Here is a 20,762-nt window from a genome sequence, read left to right on the forward strand (position 1 = left end):
TTTTAATTTTCTGTATTTCAAATGACACTTATTTTGCTTAATTTCAAAATCAATTTCTATTAAAAGGAAAACTACTCATGGAGACAAGTTGTATAACTTTTTACCCACTTAGACTATAAGGGTCACTGACTTCCCCACTTCTCTAATTTGCAAACAAAAGGCATGACATCTGTCATAGGATGTGTCCAGCAGGTAGGAAAGCTGCAATCGTCAACCATCAATATAAAGGAAAAGGCTAAAGTCCATTGCGTTTCATATCAAAAAGCTTTTCAGTGTAGACCAGCCTTTAGATGGCTATGTTGACATAGTGTAGACAATGTTAGGTTGTCAGAAGACTACTTCCAGTGTTTGAATTGTAGACATAGCCTTAGACAGATTGATCCCCTATGGGAAGCAAGTCATGACATCAATTCCAATTTTGATCCATCTCCATGTATGTGAGAAAAGCTACTCATATGGAGGGCTGAACCAGCTGTCCGATCGCCTGGTTCCTCAACTGTAGCTATGGCTCTTAGTGCCCATTCGTCCAAAGACTGAGAGAAATGGAGAGTTCCAACCATTGTCATTTTAGTATCTTATTGTTCCTTTCCCTCTTTTTTTTGTGCTGGCCTTTCTGTTATATCAGGGTGTGCCTGCATAGCTCAGTGCATGTGTGACAAAAGCTTATTGGTGCCAGTTGGCAAAGGGGTCACCGTTATTCACAAGCAACTCCTGTCTCGGACCTGACAAACTCGCCACACCTAATACACTGATTTTATGATATTTATCCAGGAAGCATAGCAGTGAAACCTCTGCTGAAAGCTTGTAAATTATCCTTACTCCTAGTCACTGCAAGAGGTGTGTACAAAGTCATATTGAAGGAGTAATGTTTGTACATGGAAAATTATGCCCATATGGTATTGTCATGAAAGGGAGTCACCCGAATCATAGGTCTTGGTGGGGAAGGCCCATTCAAGTGGGAGGGAATTGTCACCTGTCCCTAGCTAGCCAGTTATGTGATGTATTGCTCAATTGTCAACCTTTGCACCAACCCAGAAGAGCCAATGGAAAACTATCAAAGACAAACTCTAGACATCAAAACCCTGTGGAATGAAAAGGACAATATGACTATAAAGAGATTGTCCTTTCTGCGAATAAAGACAAAAGATTGAGTCAGTTTATAACGGGAGGAGAAAAACACTCAGGGTCCATTCACCAAGGAGATCCCTAGCAACCAGTGTTGCATCATCAAAGGCAGGGCCCTGGCTCCTAGAGACCAGCAATCACTGCAATAGACTAAAGTATGAGGTGAGAATCTACTTAGGAAAGGTAACTTAGAAAGTGTAGGTTGCATTTTGTGATTTTGTTTTGTTGGTAACAGTTGGTTTCCATCACTCACGTTTGTTTCTGTTTAAATCTCCCTCGAGTAAATTTCCACGTGTTCAATAACTGAACGTGAGTGCTGTGTGGGATACAGGAGCAGTGGTCTACAGTAAAACTGGTGACCTGGGATATACCATGGCTTTGAGAACAGAGGATCTGGGATTTCTCTGAGTATCTGGTGATCGGGGCTGGAACCCAGAGAGGGACACAGTTAAGGAACTCAGAGGTTAAGGTGCCTCTAATGTCAACTGAGAGGGCTGCTATAGCTCAGACAAGGATCCTTGAGTGGCCAACAGGCTGGGTGAGTTGGGTCACTAACATCGGCTGCCAAATGCAAAACTCCTTCTTCCTAGTAGCAGGTGCCAACAAGGAGGGTCACAGCCCTCAGCACCCTGAGAAGGGTCACAATGGACATCTATGTTGATCCACACAGGGAAGGCACCCTATAGCATAGTTGTCTGAATCACCATAGCCATAAAACTCTGCCCTGTGAAATCATGGAACATGTGCTCTTCGCTCTGTGAAAGCACAGAAAGAATCCAAGCCCTGAAGGGTAGGGATTGGGTCCAGAGTGACCTAGAGAAATTGGAGGATTGGTCCAAAAGAAATCTTAACAAGGAGAAGTGCAGAGTCCTGCACTTAGGACAGAAAAATCCCATGCACTGCTACACGCTGAGGACCAACGGGCTAAGCAGCACTTCTGCAGAAAAGGACCAGGGGATTACAATGCACGAGAAGCTGGATACGAGTCAACAGTGTGTCCTTGTTGCCAAGAAGGCTAATGGCCTATTGGGCTGCATTAATATGAGCGTTGCCAGCCGCTCGAGGGAAGTGATTATTCCAGGGGTGGCCAACCTGTGGCTCTGGAGACACATGCGGCTCTTCAGAAGTTAATATGCGGCTCCTTGACTCCGGGGCTGGAGCTACGGGCACCAACTTCCCAATGTGCCGGGGGGTGCTCGCTGCTCAGCCCCTCGCTCTGCCACAGAGCCTGCCCTGACTCCGCCCCTTCCCATCCCCTCCCCTGATCATTCCCCCCTTTGGCACTGGTAAGGCCATATCTGGAGTACTACATCCAGTTTTGCCCCCCACCCCCACTACAGAAAGGATGTGGACAAATTGGGGAGAGTGCAGCAGAGGGCAACGGAAATCATGAGGGGGCTGGAACACATGACTTATGAGGAGAGGCTGAGGGAACTTGTTCAGTCTGCGGAAGAGAAGAGGGAGGGGGGATTTGATAGCTGCTTTCAACTACCTGAAGGGGGTTCCAAAGAGGATGGAGCTCGGCTGTTCTCAGTGGTGGCAGATGACAGAACAAGGAGTAAGGGTCTCAAGTTGCAGTGGGGAAGGTCTAGGTTGGATATTAGGAAACACTATTTCACTAGGAGGGTGGTGAAGCGCTGCAATGGGTTACCTAGTTAGGTGGTGAAATCTCCATCCTTAGTGGTTTTTAAGGCCCGGCTTAACAAAGCCCTGGCTGGGATGATTTCACTGGGGTTGGTCCTGCTTTGAGCAGGGGGTTGGACTAGATGACCTCCTGAGGTCTCTTCCAACTCTAATCTTCTATGATTCTACTATTTAGGAAACGTGGGGCTTTTCATTCCGTAGTCTCTGGCACCGTCGTGTGCCCATTTCATTTTACTCCTTTCAATTAAAAGCTTTATTTTGCAACAAAATATTCTGTTCCTGGGGAGGACCGAGGAGCGGAGGCTGCTGTGACGAGTTGGATCACAGAAACCCCCTTGGGAACTGCCAACTGATGTGCCAAGATTACTTCTGCCCCTGTTTTCCTGCCCTGGCAGCGTGGGACTTCAGTACCCTGCCCAGTTTGAGCCAGACCCGCTAGCCTGCTGCAAACCCAGACCCAGGTGTGAACCACGTCCCCTAACAGCTGTAGGCTCAATTGAAAACAGGTTAAGAAGTGTTCCTGTCTTTGACACTCAGATGCTCAACTCCCAATGGGGTCCAAGTCCTAAATAAATCCGTTTTACTAGATTGTTCGCACTCGATAACAGTGATAGAGAGAGATGCACAGCTGTTTGCCCCCCTAGGTACTAATACATACTCTGGGTTAATTAATAAGTAAAAAGTGATTTTATTAAATACAGAAAGTAGGATTTAAGTGGTTCCAACAGACAGAACCAAGTGAATTACCAAGTAAAATAAAATAAAACATGGAAATCTATCTCTGATACAGTAATAAAACTAAATACAGGTAAAACCTCTCCCTCAGAGATGTTTCATTCATAGACGCCAATTTTCCCCGGTGCCGGTGGGTGCTTGCGCCCCCTGGTCCCGCCCCAACTCGACCCCTTCCCCAAAGTCCCTGCCCCTATTGGACCCCTTCCCCAAATCCCCGCCACAGCCCCTCCTCCCCCCTCCCTCCCAGCCGCACGAAACAGCTGTTTCACAGCACAAGTGCTGGGACCTAGGGAGAAAAAGCGGGCACGCAGTGCACTCAGGGGAGGAGGAGGTGAGCTGGGCGGGGGTGTGGGGAGCTGCCGGTGGGATTTTTCCCCGTGCCCTGGAGCACCCACGGAGTCGATGCCTATGGTTTCAATAAGCTTCCTTTTACAGACGAGTCTCCTAGTCTGGGCAGATGGGACCTTTCTCCCAGGGCTCAAAGATTCACCCCTTCTCCTTTATCATTGACGATTATCCGCAGAAGCAGAAGGGTTGGGATTCTCAATTGTACCAAGGTGATTGAGGAGCGCTATCCCCTACTGGTCTTGATGGGACTGGTGCTTGCCTCTGACTGTGAGCAGGATTCAAAGCTGTGCAGGGAAATCGCCATGGATTTTCAGGCCAACAGTTTAACCACTCGTCCGTGACAGCAAGAGATAAGCAAAGCCTCGGGGTAAAAGAAACACCCCAGCCTCTGTTCTAAGTGACCACGACAAGACTGGGGGTTGAACCCCTCAGGAATTCTGGGCCCAGCCTTGTCAGGGTTATGAGGACTCTGCCACAAATGAGAGTAGAAAGAGAGTCCTCGAGGTCAGGCAGGCATCTGGGTAAGGGGGTGGGAATGAGGACTCAGATCCTTTTCCTTGCCAATTCCACTGGGGTAGTGTATAAGCCAGGAAAGTTTGCCACAATAGCGGGATCATACCCCGCTTGACACTTGCACTCTACTCATTACTTCACTGCAGCTGCTCCCTCTCTCCCGTTGGCTTTCTCAGCACCTGGCCCCACAGCGCTTCCTGCCACTCGGAGACTGCACTGTCTGGGCCTGCTTCTGTGGATGTGAGCCCGCCTCCAGATTTCTAAAGACTCAGCAGGAGAAAGGGGCCTTTCCAGGAAACTGCTTCTGGGAATCCGTGTGTGGCACTGGACACCACCAGCAATCATTTGGCTCCTGGCACACAAGGCAACTTAAAAGCTCACTGCATGCATCCGAGGCAGTGAGCTGTAGCTCACGAAAGCTTATGCTCAAATAAATTGGTTAGTCTCTAAGGTTCCACAAGTCCTCCTTTTCTTACTGCCCGGACAGGGGCTTGAATTCTTGACCTTCAGAGCTTGATGTTCCTGCCACGACAAGAGCAAGCAGGCAGGCAAAAGAGAGGAAAAAAAAGTCCCAGGAACTTTTTCTCCACGGCCTCTGCCTATCAGCAGGATTCCTCCTCCTCCCTCCTGGGCCTCAGGGCAAATAAATCTACTTGCCTACACAGCCAGTCCATCCACTGCACCTTAATTCCCCATGTTGATGCCTCCCTGCCAAAGTCCCGCCCCTGGGTCCATAGAATTAAGTCTCCAATCTCACTGGGAACTCTACTTCTTGTGCCTGGAGACTCTCAGCCCCCTCAGTAGATGACCTGAGAAACACAGTGTCCATCTTTTCTAAAGAAGTGCTTGAAAAGGTTTTTCTCCTGTGACCGCATGGCCTAAAGGATAAGGCGTCTGACTTCAGATCAGATGATTGCAAGGTTGAGTCCCTTTGCATCTCTGCTTGTGTAGTTTTCCCTTTTTGCTGGAAGTCCTGCTTTCTTCAGGGCTGGAACCTCTTCTTGGCCAATGCTCTGGCTGCAGCTAGAGCCCTGGGAAGGAGTTGTGCCCTGGAAAGGAGTTGTGGGTAGGGCATCACAAAGGCTAGGGTGTGAGCCCTCTGTGCTTCCAGGCTAGCCTTTGCCACTTCTGATTTGCCAAAGAAATTGGGTGGATGCCCGGGCTAGTGTGTGGAGTGTAGTTTCCCTTTTCCAAACGTGCGCCTGTCCCCATGCTTGAGGGAGCTTGCTCAATAGCACCTTTGGAGCCTGTTTCTCTGCATTTCACCAGCTGCAGAAAAGCCTCTTGGGGAAAAAAAATCTCTTGCCCCACTGCAAACGTGGGCACCTTGCATAGGAACTGTAAGAGGCCCCACCAGGGGGGCTGGCCCTGCTTTCGTACCGCCTTCTGATTTGGGCCACAGAGCGTCAGCAGCTGCCCCACATGATGGTCTGCCTGTGGCCTTCAGAGGGTGTTTGGCAGGGCAGGGAGCAGGCTGGCCGGGAGTCTTTGTGGCCATCAGCTGGCCATGCATAGGCACGGTCCTCCCCGCCTCTTGCCCCGCCCTCAGTTGCTCTGTGGCTTTTAAGACTTCTTTTGGAGAGTCAGCAGCAGCTGCCTCTGCTCTAGGTGCCCAGCGGAGGAATGGTGTGCTGGGCTCCAGCCTGGGACTCTTCCTCCCACCTGCCTTGCCCTGACTATTAACCCTGGCCCTGGCAATCCTTTCTTTAAATGTTCTGCACTTAGGACGGAAGAACCCAATGCACCGCTACAGACTAGGGACCGAATGGCTCGGCAGCAGTTCTGCGGAAAAGGACCTAGGGGTTATAGTGGACGAGAAGCTGGATATGAGTCAACAGCGTGCCCTTGTTGCCAAGAAGGCCAATGGCATTTTGGGCTGTATAAGTAGGGACATTGCCAACAGATCGAGGGAGGTGATCGTCCCTCTCTATTTGACATTGGTGAGGCCTCATCTGGAGTACTGTGTCCAGTTTTGGGCCCCACACTACAAGAAGGATGTGGATAAATTGGAGAGAGTCCAGCGAAGGGCAACAAAAATGATTAGGGGTCTGGAACACATGACTTATGAGGAGAGGCTGAGGGAACTGGGGATGTTTAGTCTGCAGAAGAGAAGAATGAGGGGGGATTTGATAGCTGCTTTCAACTACCTGAGAGGTGGTTCCAAAGAGGATGGATCTAGACTATTCTCAGTGGTAGAAGATGACAGGACAAGGAGTAATGGTCTCAAGTTGCAGTGGGGGAGGTTTAGGTTGGATATTAGGAAAAACTTTTTCACTAGGAGGGTGGTGAAGCACTGGAATGCGTTACCTAGGGAGGTGGTGGAATCTCCTTCCTTAGAAGTTTTTAAGGTCAGGCTTGACAAAGCCCTGGCTGGGATGATTTAGTTGGGGATCGGTCCTGCTTTGAGCAGGGGGTTGAACTAGATACCTCCTGAGGTTCCTTCCAACCCTGATCTTCTATGATAAGCCTGGGACTTTTCCACTTAGAAAAAAGTCAGATAAGGAGGGATATGAGAGAGGTCTCTAAAATCATGACTGGTGTGGAGAAAGTAAAGAAGGACGTGTTATTTATTCCTTCTCGTCACACAAGAACTAGGGGTCAGAAAATTCAATTAATAGGCATTTAAAACAAACAAAAGGAAATATTTTTTCACACAACACACAGTCAATCTATGGAACTCCTTGCTGGAGCATGGTGTGAAGGCCGAGTCTATAACAGCATTCAAAAAAAGAACTAGAGAAATTCATGGCAGATAGTCCAATCAATGGCTATGAGCCAGGATGGGTAGGGATGGTGTCCCTAGCATCTGTTTGCCAGGAGCTGGGAATGGGTGACAGGGGATGGATCATTTGTTGATGACCTGTTCTGTTCATTCCCTCTGAAGCACCTGGCTTTGGTCACTATGGGAAGACAGGATACTGGGCTAGAAGGAATTTTGGTCTGACCCAGTAAGCCCATTCTTACATCCTTATGTCCTTATGCTCCTTTCATGTAGATGCCTGGGATTCTGCCTCACAATGTGTCCCTGAGCTCTCAGCCAAAATGCCCCAGACGGGCAAACACGCTGGGCTCCTGAAGCCTCTGCCACCCACCTAGTGCCCTATGGCTCATCCCTAACCCTTGATGCTGCTCCTTTCTCGAGAATGTGAAAGGAGCGGAGGCGGTGCAGGAGCCTTCTGGGGACGCAGATCTGAGGCTTTGGGAGGGACAGATGGTCTCAGACGTCAGAGCGCTGTAAACCATGCAGCCACCCCCTAACTCAGGGGCCTGCTCCAGCCCTGAGTCTGGGCTCCTGGGATCCCTCCCACAGAGCAGGGTGCTCACAGATTACAGCCTGAAAATAGACATGGGAAACTAACTCCTGCTCTCCCTGACAGGACCTCCTCTAGACCAAATGGCACCCCAGGAAGAAGTATCTTTGGTGCCCTGCTCCCCATATGTTAAATCTTTGAATACCTTATTTTTTATTGCATTTGTAGCTCATTTCATGATTTTGATGCACAATTTGGATGCATGATTTTCTCTGTCATATAAGACGATACATTTGCAGGCTAGGATCCGTAAACCTGTGTTTATTCATGCCATATATGAGCAAATAAAACAAACTCATTTCCTCTAAGCCCATAGAAACTTTTTAATTTTCACAGTAACTGAAACGTACTAACATCTAGAAATTGAACGGTCACCCACATGGGGTGGACTAATATTAAATAGTGTTAAAGTAAGAGACAGCGTTCGAATGTTAACCTGAGTGCTTTAGTTCAAAGGTCGCTTTTCTCGCCTTTGCCCTCGTGAACTGAAACGCAGCATTAGAGAGATCCAAAGACGGGCCAATGGCATTTTCAAGTGCGAAAACAGCAAGCGATGTCGGTCTCTCAGGGGCCATCAGCGATTGAAGATATGGTTCAATGAGCCAGAGCTTCAAGGTGAGGGTGGCTCTGTCCGCTGCCTTCCGTTGCACTGCTGGGCACCAAGTCCCTGGCGGCCAATAGGCGAAGCTGGGAGAAGAGAGCGGGGTGGCAAGTGGAGGCAGGAGTCTTGCCACCAGGGTCTAGCTGCCCAACTTGCTCATCGTACCGCTGGGCCCCAGTCGCCTTCAGGTAACCCAGGAACTCAGGCAGGAAGAGGGCGAGGAAGCAAGTCAAGCTGAGCAAGGTAGGCAAAAGTTCATCTTGCCTTCGTGGGCCCCTCGCAGTGACGTCCTTTTTCTGTGCCACAGCTGACAAAATCATCCCAGGCCAAAGCAGAAGCCATCGTCCCAGAAAAGCAGCCGGCCAAAAAGAAGCCAAGTCACTGCTGAAGTAGCTCAGTTGGGGGAGTGCCAGACTGAAGATCTACAGGTCCCTGGTTCAATCCTGGCCTTCAGCGTGCTCTTCCCTCCCTCTTTGTGCAGGGGTGGGCTGTTTTCTGAAAGTGCAGCAGTGTCCTTACCTCCCATGAGGCCCTCATTTCGGGCTATGCAGCAGGAAAAGACATCGTGGGCTCCTGCACTGAGTTGCCCCACCAGACCTTCCGTTCTTCTCTTGCTCTTTCTCAGCCAGGGGAAGAAAAAGAAGCCCTCCTCCAAGCTGGAGTCAAAAGGGCGACGTAAGGACGACTTCCTGAGCACCGGCTCCAGTCCTTTGCTCCATCGGCTGACCTATGGAAGGGCTGCCACCACTTTCTCCACATTCACCCATCGGTGTGTGCCAGGGCGAGGGCCAGCCAAGTGGATGGAATTTGAAGGGAGGGGCAGAGCACTGGGACAGAGTTTCTGTAGTGTAGTGGTTATCACGTTTGCCTAACCCACAAAAGGTCCCTGGTTTGAAACCTCCTGGCTTCATTCTCCTGGATCCCCTTACTGTCCAGGAAGGCACTTCTCCTTCTCCTATTGGCCTGTCCCTGGGATAACTCCAACCCTTGCACAACAGAGGGTGGTGACATCAGCAGAGAAAGCGCCTTGGTGTCAGTCTGGAGAGCCTAGAAGAATTAGGCCAGTCACCTTTCGGAGATTTGTGGCTTGGCCTCCTCTCCCCTTGGAGGTTGGCCTATGGAGGCCGGCTCTTCCTGCTGGCCTCCTTTGTGTGACTTGCCAAAGGAGGAAGTAGGCAGGAATGGGGCAAAAGAGGAAAGTCACGCTGAGGAAGGCAGGGCAGAAGCTAAGCGGCGAAGTGGGGTTACTAGAGCATCACCATGCGTTCTGCCAAAGCCTGGGGAAGTGCGGTTGGCTGCTGGGAGGCAGAATCCTGTGCCTGCCGCTTGGCATCCCAGGGATGGCTACTTGCAGCCCAGGAGAAGAAGAGGGGTTCTGGGTGGAAGGAAAACAAGCAAAGCTGAGTCCGAGTGGGCATGGACCAGCACTCTTTTCAGGCCAAGCTGGGTGTGTGGTAATCGTCTTGAGAGACTCCCTGCCACCTGTGAGGCAGCGAGAATGGCTGCTCCTTTGTGCTCGACCCAGGGACATGACTGATGGTTTGGGCTGCCTGTGAGCTACAGGGATCCAGGAAGCCCCAGTCTGCCCCTCTGGGGGCTGAGTCGTCTTCTTCTCTCCTGCCTTGGGGAGCTGCAGCTCAAGGATTAAGCCTTCCTGTGTGGCCTGTACTGGAGAGGACCCTGAACCCATGTAGGGCACCTTTGGTGGGAAATCCAGGCCGGAAATAATTCTAGCCACCAAGTCAACCCATTAAGTCGAATGTGGTGAGCTGGACGCCTGGTGACTTACTCCGTGGGGCCAGCAGGTCAAGCCGTTTTCCTGCATGTGGGGGAGGTGGCTGCCGAGGTTTGCCTTTCCCGCTCCCTGCGCTCCTGCATCCCAAAATCCCTGTCGGCCAGCAAGATGAGCTGGGAGCCCAGAGAGAGGAGACAAAGGGGTGGCCGGAGCCCCCTCTGGCACTGCCTCCACCCCAGGCAGCCCACGGAGACCCGCTGCCCCCCCCAAGCAACGCACGGAGAGATGCCGGCAGGGCTAAGGCAGCTCCGCACCCCCTCTGGCCTCCTCCCTCCATGACGCACCACTCCTGGAAGAGGCTGGCATGTCCCTGCAGCCTTTTGGGGGAAGAGTGTCTGCCCCCACCCCTGGTGCAAACTCCACAGCTGGCCCCCCAAGCCCCTCACCTAGGAGCCACTGCCGGAGGGGAGTGTGTGCCGGTCACTTTGTGAACTGCACCGCCCGAAGTAAGCATGACCCCCCCTGGCCCCCTCCCATACCCCGGCCCCCCCCCGCCCCAGTGCAGAGGCTCGCTGTGTCTTGAACAAGCACTTTCAAGGATTGTCCAAGAACTTCTTTTCTGTTTACGAGAAAGATATACAAAAAAGGGAGCCCAAACGGTCAAGTTTCGTTCAGCAAGGAAAAACTACCAGGCGAAGCCAGGATCTCTCAGTTACTAGGAAGGCTCTTCAGCCGGCTCTTCCCAAAGGCCCCAGTCTCATGTCAGGTCCAAGGACACCATGGGGGCTGAGCAACAGGAATGGTGCTCACCCCTGGGTCTGTGCTCCCCCCATAAGGGTGTTTCCTTAGCTGTCTGAATAAGACCCCTGACTGTAGCTCCCCATCCTCTGGGGGCCCACCACTATCCCTCCCCAAAGAGAGCTCAGTGCCCCCAAGGTGGGGTGAGCGGCTCCTGGCGCTCCACTCCCCAGCTCCACCAATTCTGCTCCCTCCTCCCCCCGGTCTCCAGACAACTCAGGCCTGGACCCAAGTTTCCCAGGCACTGCAGACACGTACTCCCCCTCCAACCCCACGCCTCTTGCAGACCTCTCACGCGCCTCCAGATCCCAGCCAGCAGCCCCAACGCCTGCCCTCCTCTCCAACTCACAGACCGTAATAACGTTGAAGCACCCACCGGGGATAGGTGGCAAGCAAGGAATCCCAAGGTCCCCCCACGACCTGCACTGGAATTGCAAGATTCAAAGCCCTAAACGCTGGCCCTTACACCACGGAACCGGCAGGAAACCCCTCGGGCGCTGCCGACTTCCGACAGGGAGGACATTGTAGGGGTAATTTTTTGCATTCCTCGTTCAAGGCCTCTATTGTCAGCCCTGCTTTTGGCCAAAGAGTCAGCAAGCAGCGCTTTGCTCCAGGCCCAGAGGCCTTTCTTCCTCCAGACTTCATAGAATCATAGAATCATAGAATATCAGGGTTGGAAGGGACCCCAGAAGGTCATCTAGTCCAACCCCCTGCTCGAAGCAGGACCAATTCCCAGTTAAATCATCCCAGCCAGGGCTTTGTCAAGCCTGACCTTAAAAACCTCTAAGGAAGGAGATTCTACCACCTCCCTAGGTAACGCATTCCAGTGTTTCACCACCCTCTTAGTGAAAAAGTTTTTCCTAATATCCAATCTAAACCTCCCCCATTGCAACTTGAGACCATTACTCCTCGTTCTGTCATCTGCTACCATTGAGAACAGTCTAGAGCCATCCTCTTTGGAACCCCCTTTCAGGTAGTTGAAAGCAGCTATCAAATCCCCCCTCATTCTTCTCTTCTGCAGACTAAACAATCCCAGCTCCCTCAGCCTCTCTTCATAAGTCATGTGCTCTAGACCCCTAATCATTTTTGTTGCCCTTCGCTGGACTCTCTCCAATTTATCCACATCCTTCTTGTAGTGTGGGGCCCAAAACTGGACACAGTACTCCAGATGAGGCCTCACCAGTGTCGAATAGAGGGGAACGATCACATCCCTCAATCTGCTCGCTATGCCCCTACTTATACATCCCAAAATGCCATTGGCCTTCTTGGCAACAAGGGCACACTGTTGACTCATATCCAGCTTCTCGTCCACTGTCACCCCTAGGTCCTTTTCCGCAGAACTGCTGCCTAGCCATTCGGTCCCTAGTCTGTAGCGGTGCATTCAAGGCCAGTGGACATGTGAAGAGGATGCCCCTTCAGTCCCAGGCATTAAAGGACCCTTCTTAGGAAAGGCCAAGTCCTGAAAAGAAAGGAGTAACGTGAAGCAGGACATGCCTTCTGAAGACCTTGGAGGATGCCACATGGGGAGAAGTTCTGCCTGGTGGACCCAGGACTTGAACCTTGAACCCTCAGATTAAAAGTATGGTGTTCTACCAGCTGAGCTAGCCAAGCTCAGATGAGAAAAGGGCAAGTTTGGTAGTCAAGAAAAAGTGAGGGGGAAAGACTACAGAAAAACTGTAACTCTCGCTCTCTTAACAGACCGAGCCCCAGCCTGCTCTTCCATTCAGCACCCTGATGCCTTCTTCTTTGGGTAGGAAAACATCGGCTAGAGAACACCATTATATAAAGCAAAAGAAACCACACCCAGAAATGCCAGTGGAAATACAAAAAAAAGAAAAAAGAGGAAAATTCAATCCCTATCAACATATGGTATCCGGGACAATCCTGCATCGAGAACACACGCTCAGCTCCCTGCGTGCATACCAAAAACCTGCAGGACGCGATACCAAAGCCTGAAAATGAAACTCAACTGCTCCCAGTAGCCACAGAAAAACCCTTCCCTGCCATCAGTCAGATACCAGCAAGATAGAATCAAGGCCAGTCCCGGTCCCAGAGCCTTGCCCAGCCCAGGCCCGCCTCCACTCTGCTGGTGACTCGTGGCGTTTTTGCACCACGGCCAGATGGGTAGCGTCCACGGAAACCCGGTGAGCCACTGCGGCGGGGAACTGCCTTCATTGCTGAAGACGCCCCTGCCTATGGCGATATGATGCTATGGCATTGTTTGGGCACGGTGTGTCCCATGAATCTGTGTCCCGTGACACTGAGCGCACCCTTGCTCCAACTGCTCCCGCTTTTGCTGGTGCCCTGCGGCTTGCCCTCGTTCGTCCAGGAACAAGCCTAAGGCTAGCTGTAAATAATCCTGTCCGTCCAACTCTGGCAACTGCCACGGTGGGGCCAGGCGCCCCCACTCCTGCCGAGTAAGTAAACAAGCCACCAGAGGGTGGTCTGTCATCTCAAGCGGGGCCAGAGCCTGACGCAGCGCCCCTGGGCAGCCTTTACTTTGCACATGTCGGCCGCGCACATTTCCGTGGAATGACAAGTTCCCCCATGAAAGAGGCTCCATCGCAGATCTCGGTACTTACAGGGCTCCCGTGCCATCTGCAAAGCCTTTAAAACGCCTGTCGTTAAGTTCTGGGGACAGTTGGTCACCTGCAGAGGAAGCTCCCTAAAATTGGCCTTGATCACCCGGTGGTATATTGATCTCCATATAGACCGAGCTGAAGCGGGGAGGGCCTCGCTGCCGATGCCGAGATTGGCTGCCGCTGCTGTGAGGGCGGCCACGCTTGTGGCTGAAACCATCCTGCAAGCACCTTCCACCTAGACCCCCGCTGAAAAGCCTGTAAGGCGGGAGTGGATGAACACTAGAGAGAGAGAGCGAGGGGCGGCCCCCCTAATCGCCTCCTCCTTCCGTCACCATCGGACACCCTTCATAATTGGACGGTTTTAGATAAAATAATTATGTCTACAAAAAACTCCTGACAAGAAGTTTATTTGAACGTGGAAAAAAATACGGCCAGATCCAAAGACTCGTTTGCATTCTCTGTGGTGGCCCCCGACATTCAAGAAGCAAGAAGCAAGAAGGGTTTCTTCAGGTATGTTGGCAACAAGAAGAAAGCCAAGGAAAGTGTGGGCCCCTTACTGAATGAGGGAGGCAACCTAGTGACAGAGGATGTGGAATAAGCTAATGTACTCAATGCTTTTTTTGCCTCTGTTTTCACTAACAAGGTCAGCTCCCAGACTGCTGCGCTGGGCATCACAGAATGGGGAAGAGATGGCCAGCCCTCTGTGGAGATAGAGGTGGTTAGGGACTATTTAGAAAAGCTGGACGTGCACAAGTCCATGGGGCCGGACGAGTTACATCCGAGAGTGCTGAAGGAATTGGCGGCTGTGATTGCAGAGCCCTTGGCCATTATCTTTGAAAACTCGTGGCGAACGGGGGAAGTCCCGGATGACTGGAAAAAGGCTAATGTAGTGCCAATCTTTAAAAAAGGGAAGAAGGAGGATCCTGGGAACTACAGGCCGGTCAGCCTCACCTCAGTCCCTGGAAAAATCATGGAGCAGGTCCTCAAAGAATCAATCCTGAAGCACTTACATGAGAGGAAAGTGATCAGGAACAGTCAGCATGGATTCACCAAGGGAAGGTCATGCCTGACTAATCTAATCGCCTTTTATGATGAGATTACTGGTTCTGTGGATGAAGGGAAAGCAGTGGATGTATTGTTTCTTGACTTTAGCAAAGCTTTTGACACGGTCTCCCACAGTATTCTTGTCAGCAAGTTAAAGAAGTATGGGCTGGATGAATGCACTATAAGGTGGGTAGAAAGCTGGCTAGATTGTCGGGCTCAACGGGTAGTGATAAATGGCTCCATGTCTAGTTGGCAGCCGGTGTCAAGTGGAGTGCCCCAGGGGTCGGTCCTGGGGCCGGTTTTGTTCAATATCTTCATAAATGATCTGGAGGATGGTGTGGATTGCACTCTCAGCAAATTTGCAGATGATACTAAACTGGGAGGAGTGGTAGATACGCTGGAGGGGAGGGATAGGATACAGAAGGACCTAGACAAATTGGAGGATTGGGCCAAAAGAAATCTGATGAGGTTCAATAAGGATAAGTGCAGGGTCCTGCACTTAGGATGGAAGAATCCAATGCACCGCTACAGACTAGGGACCGAATGGCTAGGCAGCAGTTCTGCGGAAAAGGACCTAGGGGTGACAGTGGACGAGAAGCTGGATATGAGTCAACAGTGTGCCCTTGTTGCCAAGAAGGCCAATGGCATTTTGGGATGTATAAGTAGGGGCATAGCCAGCAGATCGAGGGATGTGATCGTTCCCCTCTATTCGACACTGGTGAGGCCTCATCTGGAGTACTGTGTCCAGTTTTGGGCCCCACACTACAAGAAGGATGTGGATAAATTGGAGAGAGTCCAGCGAAGGGCAACAAAAATGATTAGGGGTCTAGAGCACATGACTTATGAGGAGAGGCTGAGGGAGCTGGGATTGTTTAGTCTGCAGAAGAGAAGAATGAGGGGGGATTTGATAGCTGCTTTCAACTACCTGAAAGGGGGTTCCAAAGAGGATGGCTCTAGACTGTTCTCAATGGTAGCAGATGACAGAACGAGGAGTAATGGTCTCAAGTTGCAATGGGGGAGGTTTAGATTGGATATTAGGAAAAACTTTTTCACTAAGAGGGTGGTGAAACACTGGAATGCGTTACCTAGGGAGGTGGTAGAATCTCCTTCCTTAGAGGTTTTTAAGGTCAGGCTTGACAAAGCCCTGGCTGGGATGATTTAACTGGGAATTGGTCCTGCTTCGAGCAGGGGGTTGGACTAGATGACCTTCTGGGGTCCCTTCCAACCCTGATATTCTATGATTCTATGATTCTATGATTCCCCTCGGGCCTGACCTGCCCCCCCGGCTCAGCCACCCGCTGACAATGGGAAACCGAAAAAGGAGAGCCGTAAAAGGCTTCAAAGCCCGCCAGGCCCAACCCCTCTTCTAATACGGCAGAAAAGCCGCACTTCTCCTGACTAGGCAGGGGCATCCTCTTGCCCCACAGGAAGTGGAAGGCCACCGTGTTCGGTCTCAGCCGCGCTCGCGGAGCAGGGGGAAACACATGGCTGAGGAAATTCCCCAGGGCCAAAACACAGGTCTTGAGTACGACAACCTTCCGGACTAACGACAAGGTCCGCTTATGCCATCGGCCGAGCCGTTCCTTGCAGGCCAGCGACTGCCTCTCCCAGTTCGCGTTCCCCACCTCATGCGAGAAGGCCCGGCTCATCAGCCTGCCCCCTCTTGCGGCCCTCCTCTTCCGCCCTGACCGACAGGGAGGAGTATTAAGTCTCCCTCCCTTCAGCATTCCTGGGGAACACCAACGCCGCCCAAGTGACTTTGGGCCCATAGGCAGAGGCGGGAAGTTTGTAGAAATTTTGGTGATTCCCAGAATGCCCAGAGCCCACCCTCCCCCCAAAAAAACTCTGCCCCCCACCTGCCTAAGGTTCTGGGATGGCGTTCGCGTGGGGGGAGGTGGTCTGGGGTACAGGCCCTGGTCTGGGGCAGGGAACTGGGGTGCAGGGTGCAGGCTCCGGGAGGGAGTTTGGGTGCAGAAGGGGTGAGAGTTTGGGCTCTGGGAGGGAGTTTGGGTGGGGGTGGGGGGTTTGGGTTGCAGGCTCTGGGGTGGAGTTTGGGTGCAGGCTCTGGGAGGGAGTTTGGGGGCCGGAGAGGGGGTGCAGGAGGGCATGAGGGGTGCAGGCTCTGGGAGGGAATTTGGAGGTGGGAGGGGGTGCGGAGAAAGTGGGTGAGGGCTCTGGGAGGGAAATTGGGGGCAGGAGGGGGGGTGCGAGAAAGGGGTGGGGGTGCAGGAGGGGGGTGTGAGAAAGAGGTGGGAGGGGGTGCGGAGAGAGTGGGTGAGGGCTCTGGGAGGGAGACTTGGGGCAGGAGGAGGGGGTGCGAGAAAGGGGTGGGGGTGCAGGAGGGGGGTGTGGGAAAGAGGTGGGAGGGGGTGCGGAGAGAGTGGGTGAGGGCTCTGGGAGGGAGATTGAGGGTAGGAGGGGGGGGTGCGAGAAAGGGGTGGGGGTGCAGGAGGGGGGTGTGAGAAAGAGGTGGGAGGGGGTGGGGGGGGTGCAGCGCTTACCTGGGGCTCCCAGGCAGGGAGGGCTGGGGGGCCGCCCTGCGCTGCGATCCCCGGGCAGTGCCCCCGCAGCTTCCCACTGGCCACCGGGGCACCATGGCCCTTTAAACCCCCCAGTTCTGGACACAGCCCCAGCCCACACAGGGGCAGCAGGGCGGGGCCGGCAGCCACGTGGAGCGAGCAGGCAGGAGACCGCCTGGCCGGCGGTGACTGCGGGCCCCAGGTCATTTTAAATGGCGTGGGGCCACGCGCGGGGCGGGGACACCCCGGGGCAGAAGGCAGGGCCGAGGGAGAGACCCGACCTCGAACATTGCTGGACCCGGGCCCCAGGGAGCAGGGGCCCATAGAGCTCGCCACCCATGCCAGTGGGTCAACCAATTGGGCGGCCTCCTGGGCCAGGCTGCAGCCCCGCTTCAGGGCTCAGAGGAAAGGCAGCTCGCACCCTGCAGGCGCGGCCAGCCTTCTGGATCAAACGTCCCCTCTTGCGCTCAAGTCACAAGAGCTAGCGGGCAAAAGACAGGCTCCCACGTCATTTGAGAGAGAGCAAGACGAAGCCAGTAGGGTTAGGTGGCAAAAGAGCTCTGCCAAGGTCCTACCCGAGGCTTGAACTGGGATTGCAGGATTCAAAGCCTTGAGGGCTGGCCCTGACACCATGGGACCAGACCTTGGCATGTTCTGACTTCCGGCGTGGAAGAGCCTGGGTGGACAATTTTTTGCCTCCCTTGCTCAAGGCCTCTCCGGCCTCCCTGGCCAGCCCTGCATTTGCTCAACAAGTCGGCACCCAGCGGTTTGCTGTCGACCCAGAGGCCTTTCTTCCTCCAGGCTGCGAGGCCGGCGGGCGTGTGAGGAAGTTGCCCCTTCAGTCCCTGGCAGTAAAGAGCCCTTCCTAGGAAAGCCCAAGTCCTGAAAAGTTAAAAAAAGTAACCTCAAAAAGCTGCTTCTTGATATTGTTGGGGGACACCATAAGGGGAAAATGATCCCTCTTACACCTGACCAGGGACTTGAACCCTGGACCCTCAGATTAAAAGTTGGATGCTCTACCAACTGAGCTAGCCAGACTCCCATAAGGAGAGAGCAAGTTTGGTGCAGAAGAGAAACTAGTCAAGAAAAAGAGGGCCAGTAACAATACAGAAAACTTAGAATATCAGGATTGGAAGGGACCTCAGGAGATCATCTTGTCCAACCCCCTGTCCAAAGCAGGACCAATCCTCAATTTTTGCCCCAGATCCCTAATGGCCCCCTCAAGGATTAAACTCACAACCCTGGGTTTAAACAGGCTAACGCTCAAACCACTGAGCTATCCCTCCCCCCACTTGCCACTCTTGCTCTCTTAGCAGCCCTAGCCCCAGCCTGCTCCTCCATCCGGTGCCATGAGCTCTTCTTCTTCTTCTTTCAGTTAAATATTGGCCCCAGAAGAAAACATGGTTCTACAAAGCCAATCGAAATCACAGACAGAAATGCCATGAAAATGCAAAAAAAAAAAAAAAAGGAAAACGCCATCTCCATCACATTACGCTATCCGGGGCCGGATTAGCTTTTTGTGGTCCCTGCACCAAACATATTTCTGGGCCCCCCTGTGGCATGAAGGGGCCAGGGGAAAGAGCACTGTGGGGCCTGGTGGGGAAGGATTGGTCCCCAGCTGGAGTGAGTCAGGGGCGAGGGGCAAGATGAGCACAGTGGGGTATCGGGGGAGGATTAGTCCCTGCTGACTGTAGCAAGGCAGGGGCCGGGGGCAAAAGCACAGTGGGGTGGGAGCTAGGGTTGGTCCCTGGAGCAAGGGAGGGGCCGGGGGTAAACTGCAAGCACAGCAGGTCTGGGGAGGGGGTAAACAGGATCCCCCCCCGCCCACATAGAGCGGGTACCTACCTTCTCCCTGGTTCTAGCCCATTCTCTTCATCTCTCTCTGCACTGGCCTGAGGGTGGGGGTGCGCTGAACACAGGGTGGGGGGTGCAGGGTCTGGGAGGGAGTTAGGGCGCAGGAGCAGGCTGGGGGTTGGGGTGCAGGGTCTCTCCAGAAGCTAGGGCGAGGGAGGGGGCTCAGGGTTGGGGCAGGAGGTTGGGGTCTGGAGCGCTTAGCTGGGCAGCTCCCATTTGGTGCGAGGGGTGCAGGTGGGAATGTGGGGGGGGGTGTGCAGGAGCTCCCGGTGGGTGCTCAGGGTAGGGCTGGGGATGTGGGGGGCTGCAGGAGTCAGGGCCTGGGGCGTGGGGGGGGGCTGGGTGTGTGTGGTGGGTGCAGGAGTCAGGATGGGGGGAGTGGGGGAGTGAGGGGGTGCGGGTGTCAGGGCAGGGGGATGAGGGTTTGTGAGGGGGTGCAGGAGTCAGGGCTGGGGTCGTGGGGGTTGAGGGGGTGCAGGGGTCAGGGCGGAGGGCTGGGGATGTGGGCTGGGGTTGTGGGGGTGCTCCCAGCCCCCTGCCCTGAGTGGCTCTCTAGGGGAAGAGACAAGGGAGGAGCTTGGCTGCCGGCGGAGCCTGCCCGGCTGCAGCAGGAGCCCCAGGAGCTGGGAGCACCAAGCTTCTGCCCCAGCAGGAGAGAGCCGGGGCCGGAGAAGAGTGGCGGGGCCAGGCCCCTTTGGAGCATGGGCCTGGCGCCATGGTGCCACTCTCACCATGGTAAATCCGGTACGGATGGCATCTGGGCCAATCCTGCATTGAGAGCACCTGCTAATGTCCCTCTGTGCTTACGAGAAACCTGGAGGAACGGATACCAACTGCTCGCACTGGCTGCAGGAACACCCTTTCCCTGCCCTCAATCAGAGACCAGCTGGACAGAATCAAGGCCCATCCAGGTCCCAGAGCCCAGCCCACGCCTGCCTCCACTCTGCTGCTGACTCAGGGTGTTTTTCCCACCATGGCCAGCCGTTCAAGGGCCACAGAAACCCGGTTAGCCACTGCTGCGGAGAACTGCCTTCGTTGCTGAAGATGCTTCTCACGGCCGCTGTGCCAAAGGGGGTACAGTGCCAAAGGGGGTACAGTGCTATGGCATCAATGAGCCGCAGTGGGTCCAGTCCTCCAAAAAAAGAACAGGAGGACTTGTGGCACCTTTGAGACGAACAAATTTATTCGAGCATAAGCTTTCGTGAGCTACAGCTCACTTCATCGGATGCATGCAGTGGAAAATACAGTGGGGAGATTTATATATACAGAGAACATGAAACAATGGGTGTTACCATACACACTGTAACAAGAGTGATCAGGTGAGGTGAGCTATTACCAGCAGGAGAGCAGGGGGGAAAAAACCTTTTGTAGTGATAATCAAGGTGGGCCATTTCCAGCAGTTGACAAGAACGTCTGAGGAACAGCGGGGATGGGAGAGGGGGGAAGGGGTGGAATAAACATGGGGAAAAAGTTACTTTGTGTAATGACCCATCCACTCCCAGTCTTTATTCAAGCCTAAGTTAATTGGATCCAGTTTGCAAATTAATTCCAATTCAGCAGTCTCTTGTTGGAGTCTGTTTTTGAAGTTTTTTTGTTGAAGAATTGCCACTTTTAGGTTTGTTATCGAGTGACCAGAGAGATTGAAGTGTTCTTGGACTGGTTTTTGAATGTTATAATTCTTGACGTCTGATTTGTGTCCATTTATTCTTTTGCTTAGAGACTGTCCAGTTTGGCCAATGTACATGGCAGAGGGGCATTGCTGGCACATGATGGCATGTATCACATTGGTAGATGTGCAGGTGAACGAGCCTCTGATCGTGTGGCTGATGTGATTAGGCCCTGTGATGGTGTCCCCTGAATAGATATGTGGACACAGTTGGCAACGGGCTTTGTTGCAAGGATAGGTTCCTGGGTTAGTGGTTCTGTGGTGTGGTGTGTGGTTGCTGGTGAGTA

The 20,762-nt window shown here is 53.1% G+C and overlaps 1 protein-coding gene and 1 non-coding gene across 2 annotated transcripts in view; one reads left to right on the top strand and one right to left on the bottom strand.

The window, feature by feature from the left end:
* The window catches only part of LOC141978953 (uncharacterized), a 215,637-nt gene that overhangs the window by 123,998 nt on the left and 70,877 nt on the right, over nucleotides 1-20,762 (top strand). The gene's annotated exons all lie outside the window — the stretch shown is intronic.
* TRNAK-UUU (transfer RNA lysine (anticodon UUU)) lies at nucleotides 17,921-17,993 on the bottom strand. Its single transcript has one exon. It is a non-coding gene; the product is annotated as a tRNA-Lys (tRNA).

Source organism: Natator depressus, chromosome 28, assembly GCF_965152275.1.
Source record: "Natator depressus isolate rNatDep1 chromosome 28, rNatDep2.hap1, whole genome shotgun sequence".
Taxonomy (NCBI): domain Eukaryota; kingdom Metazoa; phylum Chordata; order Testudines; family Cheloniidae; genus Natator; species Natator depressus.